This window comes from Galeopterus variegatus, unplaced genomic scaffold (genome assembly GCF_000696425.1).
Source record: "Galeopterus variegatus unplaced genomic scaffold, G_variegatus-3.0.2 Scaffold4500, whole genome shotgun sequence".
Lineage (NCBI taxonomy): Eukaryota > Metazoa > Chordata > Mammalia > Dermoptera > Cynocephalidae > Galeopterus > Galeopterus variegatus.
In genome coordinates this window covers 176430-184775 of record NW_007730611.1, presented here as the reverse complement: position 1 = coordinate 184775, position 8346 = coordinate 176430, and the positions used below count along the sequence as shown (strand labels likewise).

The 8346-nt window shown below is 38.8% G+C and overlaps 1 pseudogene; it reads left to right on the top strand.

Annotated features, from left to right (window-relative positions):
- The first annotated feature begins 615 nt into the window (after positions 1-615).
- LOC103603207 lies at positions 616-2014 on the top strand (annotated as a pseudogene).
- The last annotated feature ends 6332 nt before the right edge of the window (positions 2015-8346 follow it).

Genomic DNA, 8346 nt, shown 5'->3' with positions numbered 1-8346 from the left:
CTCCTTTTTTAAGGGTAAATAATATTCTATTTTTTATATAAACCATAGTTTCTTTATCCACTTATTCATGGATAGACACTTTAGCTGTTTCTGTATCTTGGCTATTGTGAATAGCTCTGCAATAAACATGGGAGTGCAGATTTCTTGACAAGGTGGTGATTTCATTTCTTTTGGATGTATACCCAGAGAGGGATTGCTGGATCATATGGCAGTTCTATTTTAATTCTAAAAACCTTCATACAGTTTTCTACAGTAGCTGTACCAATCTACATTCCCACCAACAGCATACAAGGGATTTTTAAGGGTGTATTTTTACCAAGAGTCATATCACCTAGAGACATCCATTAAAATACATGCAGGAGAAAACTTATGATATCTGGGATTTGCTTCAAAGGAGGAGAAATCCAAGGATGGGAAAGTAAATAGGGTTGTAAAAGAAACAAGAACAGCCATGAGTTGACTGTTGTTGGATCTAGATGATGAGGACATGGGGGTTCGTTATATCATTGCTTGACTTTTACAAACATTTAAACAGCTTAATAATAATAAGCCGAAAATATTGTAAATATCAATAATAAAACTACATCAAAATAAAGATAAAATCTCTAGGCTCGGCATCTGGGGACACTCACAGCTCTCGGTGCCCGGCCCAGCTTCTTTCAAAATGTCTACTGTTCACGAAATTCTGTGCAAGCTTAGCTTGGAGGGTGATCACTCCACACCCCCAAGTGCCTATGGGTCCATCAAAGCCTACACCAACTTTGACGCCGAACGGGATGCTTTGAACATTGAAACGGCCATCAAGACCAAAGGTGTGGATGAAGTCACCACTGTCAACATTTTGACCAACCGCAGCAATGCACAGAGACAGGATATCGCCTTCGCCTACCAGAGAAGGACCAAAAAGGAACTTGCGTCAGCACTAAAATCAGCCTTATCTGGCCACCTGGAGATGGGGATTTGGGCCTATTGAAGACACCTGCTCAGTATGATGCTTCCGAGCTAAAAGCCTCCATGAAGGGGCTAGGAACTGATGAGGACTCCCTCACTGAGATTATCTGCTCAAGGACCAACCAGGAGCTGCAGGAAATCAACAGAGTCTACAAGGAAATGTACAAGACTGACCTGGGAAGGACATTGTTTCCAATACATCTGGTGACTTCCGCAAGCTGATGGTTGCCCTTGCAAAGGGGAGAAGAGCAGAGGATGGCTCTGTCATTGATTATGAATTGATTGACCAAGATGCCCGGGATCTCTATGATGCTGGAGTAAAGAGGAAGGGAACTGATGTTCCCAAGTGGATCAACATCATGACTGAGCGGAGTGTGTGCCACCTCCAGAATTTTTGCTTTTCCTTAGTATTTGAAAGGTACAAGAGCTACAGCCCTTACGACATGTTGGAGAGCATCAAGAAGGAAGTTAAAGGTGACCTGGAAAATGCTTTCCTGAACCTGGTCCAGTGCATTCAGAACAAGCCCCTGTATTTTGCTGATCGGCTGTATGACTCCATGAACATCAACTTGACTTTCAGGGCAAGGGGACTCGTGATAAGGTTCTGATCAGAATTATGGTCTCCCGCAGTGAAGTGGACATGTTGAAAATTAGGTCTGAATTCAAGAGGAAGTATGGCAAGTCCCTGTACTATTACATCCAGCAAGACACTAAGGGCGACTACCAGAAAGCGCTGCTGTACCTGTGCGGTGGCGATGACTGAGGCCCGACACGGCAGGAGCGTCCAGACGTGCTGCTCCGTATGCTTCCAGCTAACAGTTCTAGAAACTGAGCTTGCAACTAACAGTCCCATTGTGCCCATCCCTGGAAGGATGATGTTAAGCATTGCCCCCCAAGCTATTTTAGTGTCTAAGCATTGCCTGGCTTTCCCATCTAGTCTCTCCTTTAAGCCAAAGAAATGAACATTCCAAGGAGTTGGAAGTGAAGTCTATGATGTGAAACACTCTGCCTCTCATGTACTGTGTCATAAACAGATGAATAAACTGAATTTGTACTTTAGAAACAAACAACAAAAAAAGATAAAATCTCTAGAATTTAGCCAAAGTGGTATTTTTTAAAAAATTTTTTTTTAATGTTTATAGTGTGACATAGCTTGAAAGGTAGTAGGTCTTCAATAAGTGATTGCTGAGTTAAATGTGTATTAAATGAAAACACTGGGAACATGAAACAAAAGTTAAGGTAAAATATATCCCCCCAAAATAAATAAAATAGGAGGAAATTTTTTAAACCCTAGACTAAATGCACCTTTTGACAAATGGAAAGCAATAACTGGGGAACTGAGATGAAGTCAAAATAGTAGACTAAGCACACACACATAAAATAATGCTATTTAGAGAATAAAACAATATATCAAAAATGTGGTTTTCTTGGTCAATGCCATCACAGTTTTTGAAATTTTTATAATTTTTATTTATCACACTGGCAATTTTTTTTAATTATTAATGTGGTGCTGGCATTAAAATTGCAAGTAGTTTTAAAAAGTAATTTGAGGGGCTGGCCCGGTGGCGCACTGGATAAGTGCGCCGCTTGAGAAGCGCGGCGGCGCTCCCGCCCGAGGGTTCGGATCCCACATACAGACCGGTTCCCGCTCACTGGCTGAGTGAGGCGCGGGAGAGACACCGAGGGTTGCAATCCCGTTGCCGGTCCCCGGTCCGGTACAGGGGCAACACTGAGGGTTGCAATCCGTTTCCGGACACGGAAAAAGACAAAAGGCAAAAAAAAAAAAAAAAAAAGTAATTTGATAATGCATATTAAAAATTTTTTAATATAATAAAAAATTTATAATTAAAAAAATATTTTACATATTAAAATTTTTTAATATGTGTATGACTTTCAAAACAGCAGTAAAGCATTTACTTATTTATCCAAGAAATATATTAGTCCATGTGCACAAAGAAGCATAATCAGGAATAATCATTCTCACTTTGCTTTTAAAGGAAAAAATTGGAAATATAAAATACATGCCCATCCAAAAAAAGACCGTTTAACTAAACCACAATATGTTTATATATGTAAAGTTATGCAGCAATAGAAAATAATGGAGATCTATATTTTAGATATAAAAAGGGCTCTTGAAAATAACATTGAATTTTCAAAAGAAGCTGAAGAATAAAATGTACAGCATGATACAATTATTTATTTTTTTACAATTTAATTATCATAGAGTAAATTTGAGCTTTTTTCTTTTGTCTAGATTTAAATAAACACATGTCTAGATTTAAATAACTACCACCACAAACAGGACATACCACAGTCTCATCACTCTAAGAAAAAGCTCCCCGATGCTATCCCTTTGCAGTCAAACCCACATCCCACCCACAAGCCCTGGCAAACACTGATCTAATTTTCTGTTATTATTGTTATGCCTTTTCTGGAAATGCCAGATAAATGGAATCATACAGTATTTAACTTTTGAGACTGGCGTCTCTCACTCAGCATATCTGCAAGACTTATCCAAGTTTCTGTGTGTATCAATAACTCATTCCTTTTTACTGCTGAATATTATTGTACTCTATGGATTTAGTATGATTTGTTTATTCATTCACTCACTGAAGGACACCTGAGTTGTTTTCAGCTATTGTCTGTCACAAATAAAGTTGCTATGAATATTTGTTTACAGATTCCTGTGTGATCATGTTTTCATTTCACTAGAGTAAGGACCGGCTGTAGAATTGCTAGGTCCTACGATAAATTTATGTTTACCTTTAATACAAACCATGTTCCAGAATGACTGTGATTTTCAGTTGCTCCACATCTCACAAGTAATTGTTGTTGGAAATTTTTATTTTAACAATTCTTACCACTGTGTAGTGAAGAAAGGCATACAAGGGTACCTCAAAGAGTTCCTGGAAAAATAGAATTAAACGATAATATGAACCTTTCCAAGAACTTTTTGAAGTATGCTTGTATGTGTAATGGGAATAGTTTGAAACATTCCCAAATTCCTCCTCTAAGCAAACGACAACCAGGACTGTGTAAGGACAAATACAAATTAAAAATAATGTATGCTTGTATGTGTAATGGGAATAGTTTGAAACATTCCCAAATTCCTCCTCTAAGCAAACAACAACCAGGACTGTGTAAGGACAAATACAAATTAAAAATAATAGGCTCAATTCTCCCTGTTGAAAATAAGGGAAGAGATTGACCCAACCCTCATTTTTCTTAGAGCAGTTTCTTTGGAAAATTTCTAAGTTCTTTCTCTGTCTCTTTGAAATGTATGTAAATCTTTCTAAAATGTAAATAGGCCTCTTGCCAGCTTTACAATCCAGGAATGTCTTTCTCAAAGACCTTCATCTCTTTGAAATGTAATCATCAAGGAAGATAGTGCCCCAGTGTCCTAATCTCAACTTTGGCAGGTTCATTGCTCTGAATTGCAATCCTACCTTCTGTCACAAGGACATGAGAATTTTATTTTTCCTTTGGATAAAATCAATTAGCAAACATAGATAGCCACTCCAATTGTCAGGAGAATGTAGGATGAACTATGTGTAACAAATGGTGCCTTCAAGTCCTCCTACTTGAGGACTAGTTATTGTTTATATTGAGAACACACACTTAAAGGGTGGTCTCTGTTACACTTCTTGCTGTGTAACAGAGACACAAAAAGATTACTCAAAGCAACATGAATGTGATGAGAAGCCCAAAGGGACTGCACCTCAGCAACTCCTCTGTTAGAAGGAAAAACTGGGTACAGCCTCGAGGTGGTTTTTGCTTCAGTTTTTATTGTAAAGACAAGGAAATTACAGGGAAAAAAACAGGTGGTTAATCAATCATAGTAAGAACAAAAAGAAATTGGCTATGTAGCAATCTTCATCCAAGCATGCATGGTTCAAAATAGTTTAAACAATATACCATCAAAAGAGGCATAAATCTAAGCTATGTGACATGCAAAAGAAACAATAAGATAATCATTATAGTGCCTGACTTCTTGAGAAATTCAAAGAAACAGCTTAAAGCAAAATGTGGAACAACCCCCGTGTACTAACTAATCTAGCAGAACGTCCTTGGAAGTCTTAACTCACATACTTTCCCATCATTTAAGTTTTGTTGCAGTAAGGGTTATTGTCCTAAGAACAATCCCTGTTTTGCTTCAGTTCTCTTGTTGACATTAAAGGCTTTAGACCTGTGTGAGTTTCCTTCTCACAAAATCTTCCAATGAACCCATTATATTAACAATCAGTGTATGAAATCCCTTACCTAAACAGTGATCAGAATTGATTTGGTGGGCTCTAGCCCCCTAGCTGTAGGCTCTTGCCTCCTATCCAAGGACTTTTGTCCCATATATGCATTATCTAAAAACCCTATCTAATAATCAAATAGGAATCAAGATTTCTAACCCTCTACAGTGTCTTCTTGGGTATATAAATGGGTAAAATTTCTTTCTGTCATTGCAATTTCTTAGTGAATTGTCTGTGATGTGTGTCACATTGTGGTTTGATGCTTACTCAGTAAACTTGTTTTCTTTTTCTTCTATCTTTGTGGAGAGGTTTTCTAGGTTGAAAGGAGATTTTGTTTTTAATTATTTTTCCCCAACCACACACACACACACATAAATGATATCAACAAAACTAGATGAGAGAGAATTTGGGGGGGGAGGAGTAGAAAGAAGCAAAAGAGAACTACAAGCACAACTATAAAAATGCTAACAAGTATCCCAGCAAGGAGAAAATCCTGTCCTAAATGTAAGATTAGACCAGTTGTTCTCAAAGTGTGGTCTCCAAACCAGCAGCATTAACATCACCTGGGAATTTTTTTAAATAATTGGGCCTATTCTAATATCCAAGTTAAAATTAAAAGCCTATAATCACAGGTAACATAAATTACTGTGTGCCAGACATAGTTCTAGGTCTCCTTCTTTTTAATCTTCATAACTACCCAAGAGAATGTATGCGATCAAAATCCCCATTTTAATAGATAAGGAAATTAAGGCATAGAATGACTCAGTAATTTGCTCAGTGTCATAAATCTAATTGGTTAAAAAGCCCAGATGTCTGATTTATGATAATATGGGAGAACTTGATCACACCTGTCTCAGCTCAGTGCTGGACAGATCATCTAAGCAACAAACCAACAGAGGGACAGTTAATCGATCAGATGGAGGGAACAAATCTATATATTATTAGAAGGGGGAGGGGAAGAGGGAAGGGGAGAAGGGGAAGGGAGAAGGGGAGAGATTGGATAAGGGCCATAATGAATAAGTATATTTGTAACAATGAATATACCAATAAAAAATAATTTTAAAAAATTTTAAAATTAAAAATTAAAAAAATTAAAAGGCCAGATGTGAATTCTCTGGCATGGCTACAGGGCACATGTAGTGATGGCAATTGCATTGCCATAGTATTACCTTTTGGGGGGGCGGATTATGGTAAAAACACTTAACATGAGATTACTAATCAATGGATACAAAGTTATATAAGTATTATAAATTCTAGAGATCTACTGTACAACACTGTGCCTTTAGTCAATAATACTGTATCATACACTTAAAAGTTTGTTAAGAGGGTGGATCTCATATTAAGTGTTCTTACCTGAGAATTTTTTTAGAAATGCCAATTCTCAGGTCCACCCCAGACCTGCTGAATTAGAAACTCAAAGAATGAGGACCCAGCAATCCATATTTTAATAAGACTTCTGGGTGATTCCGATGCATGCTAGAGTTTGAGAACTACTGGATTAGGCAATTAGATCTGAGAACCAGCAGTAAGATCTGGAGGTCCTCACAGGTGAGTGCATGTAGAATTACTGTACTGAACTGATCACTCAAAAGTCTCTGAAATAAATAAAAGCACGTTATAGACATGGCACTTCTAGAATGATTGTGTGAGAAACCTCATGGACCCTCCCCATTCTCACATTGGTAAAAATCTTAAAAACAAACTTTTAAAGTCTCTGGAAATCTAACAAAGGATATACAGTAAATTGAGAAGCATTTATTCAAGAAAATCTACTAAATCACAATAGAAAGTGGGAATCTGTGGCACTGGGGCCAAAATTTGCTTTCAACACACACACACACACACACACACACACACACACACACACACGTTACTGTCAACAGGCTGGGCTCACCCTGTCGCACTAAACAAATGACCTAAAAGTCCAAATGTTGGTGCAAGGATTGGAAGCTTTATTCAGATAACTGGCATCTGGGAGATACCAGGCTAAAATCACCCTGCCTCCTGATGCCTGTACTGGGGTTTATAAAGGGGAAGAGGCAGGAAGATGAAGTAAGGGTTTTGTCCTGCAAGCAAAGGGGGAGGCTGGTCATGGGATCAACAGAGGGGCTGAGTCAGATGTCAGGTCCTATAATGGACAGGGTGCTTTGCCTTTCTCTTGGACTTCCTTTATTCGCAGTCAATTAGGAAAGGTAAGAAAAACAAGAAACCTTAGTTTCAGTTTTAGGTTCACACCATCTAAAAGTAAATCAGCATAAGAGGGTGCAATGGGAGATAAACAGAAATAAACTTTTGGGGTCATGATTTCATCCCCGGGCAGTTTCAGCCATATAGTTTCTCAATTCCTCTGCTAACTTCAAAGAATTGATAATTATCAGTTCCTAAGTTAATGGCTAACTGAAATTTTCTGCTTGGTCTTAGTTACCCCATAGATGGCCATTCTCTGGCTAAGGTCCCTTTCACGCAGACACCAGGTGCATGTTATGAAAGCTCTACTCTGGGCAGGTGCAGTTCAGAAGACAGTGACTCCCTTACTCTCTAGTCCTCAGTCATAGGGCTATAGCTTCACACCAGAAGGGGCAGGCCATGGTTGATCTCTTCCCAGCACCCATTCCCCAGCAATATTCAAGGCAGGCACAGACTCAATGACTGGGGTTCCCTTCCCCAATCCGAGTCCCACTTATAGGGTGGAGGTTCTATCCCAGGAACAAAAATACCAAAAATACTTGGACTATGATCTCCACCCTCACCTCCCATTTATAGGCAGAGGAGAAGCAGGCCACCATCTGTACACTCAGCTCTGGATTCTGCCCAAGGGGAGAGGCAAGACAGGAGTACTGACAGCTTTGGAGCTCTGTAGCTCTGCTTAGGAGGCTGACTGTACATGGAAAAGAGTGTGGAGAACTCACACCTTAAGGCATTGTTGGAAACAATAAAGATCTTAGGGGAAAACAAAAAAGGAAAGATAATAGCTCCATGATACTAATAGCAGCAAAGAAACAGCAGACCATCCAGTAGTTTAAAAAAAGAATCAAGGAAGGAGACAGCTAAATAGGGACCTGTTAAAATCACATTCATCTCAGGGAGCCTGTAATTCTATGCCATATGCTAGGCTGTATCAAATCTAGAGCAACCACAGCAGGCACCTGAGAAC